This window comes from Phaethon lepturus, unplaced genomic scaffold (assembly GCF_000687285.1).
Source record: "Phaethon lepturus isolate BGI_N335 unplaced genomic scaffold, ASM68728v1 scaffold48131, whole genome shotgun sequence".
NCBI classification, from domain to species: domain Eukaryota; kingdom Metazoa; phylum Chordata; class Aves; order Phaethontiformes; family Phaethontidae; genus Phaethon; species Phaethon lepturus.
The window spans coordinates 4,516-5,443 of record NW_010519345.1 but is presented as its reverse complement, the minus strand read 5'-3'; the positions used below and the strand labels follow the sequence as shown (position 1 = coordinate 5,443).

The 928-nt window shown below is 42.1% G+C and overlaps 1 protein-coding gene across 1 annotated transcript in view; it reads right to left on the bottom strand.

Moving 5' to 3' along the window:
* Positions 1–928, bottom strand: part of LOC104628436 (axin-2-like) — a 6,316-nt gene that overhangs the window by 887 nt on the left and 4,501 nt on the right. The gene's annotated exons all lie outside the window — the stretch shown is intronic.

The window sequence follows — 928 nt, the reverse complement described above, 5'->3', positions numbered from 1 at the left end:
GCTCTTTTGCTCCGGGTCGTTAGATCATGAAGCCAACGCTCCCAGAAACAAAAAGCACCCCCACCCCTCCTGTGTCAAACAGTAAGGACCCCTCTATTATCCTGAATTAGACCGTTCAGCTTCTTGATTAAAGGTTCCTTTTATCCCGTTTGGAGCTTTCTTCCTTCTAAGGCTGCTTAATTGCATATGCACAAATGAAGGGCTTCCATTCAGAGGGGTAGCATTTAGGGAGCCTGTCCGTCTGCCGCCGCACACCTCCTCGGACATGCCTGCTCCCTTGGAAAAGTGCTTTGCCATCTGATCGCCAGGGATGGAAAAACCTTCATCAGATGGATTACCAAAAGAAAAAAAAAAATCAGCACCTCCCACACCCTTCCCCTGTAGCTTCCAGACAACTGGGGTTGGCAGACGGTTGTCAGTGGAAAGGGTGTTGCAATTATTATTTTTTTAAGGATAGGAAAGGAGATTAAACTAAGCTCACTTTTACTATTAAAACTGAAAGAGCCAGGGCAGGATCTTAGAATTTGTTTGGGGTTTGGTTTTTTTTTTTAGTGACTGTTCTATTACACATTTTTAAAATACTCAGTAACGATAGCCTGCAAATCTATTTATTTTTAGGGTACATTACATTAAAATTATTTTGGTAGAGGGAGCTTTTTAGTCAAAGCAATGAAACCAGCTTCATTTAGTCAAGGTATGGTTAGGGTTTATTTTTGTAAAGTCACTCCAAGCTGAATTGACACATGTTGCTTCTTTAATGGCTCAGCAAGAAAAAACATCTTATTTAAGTCCTTCGGAGCCTGCACTCATTGAAGTCAATGGCCCAACTCCCACCAACTTTCATGCTGCAGGTCAAGGCCACAATTCCCCAGGCCAGCAGCCTTGAAACAAAACCAAAAAAACCCAAGGAAAGTTTGAATGAATTACA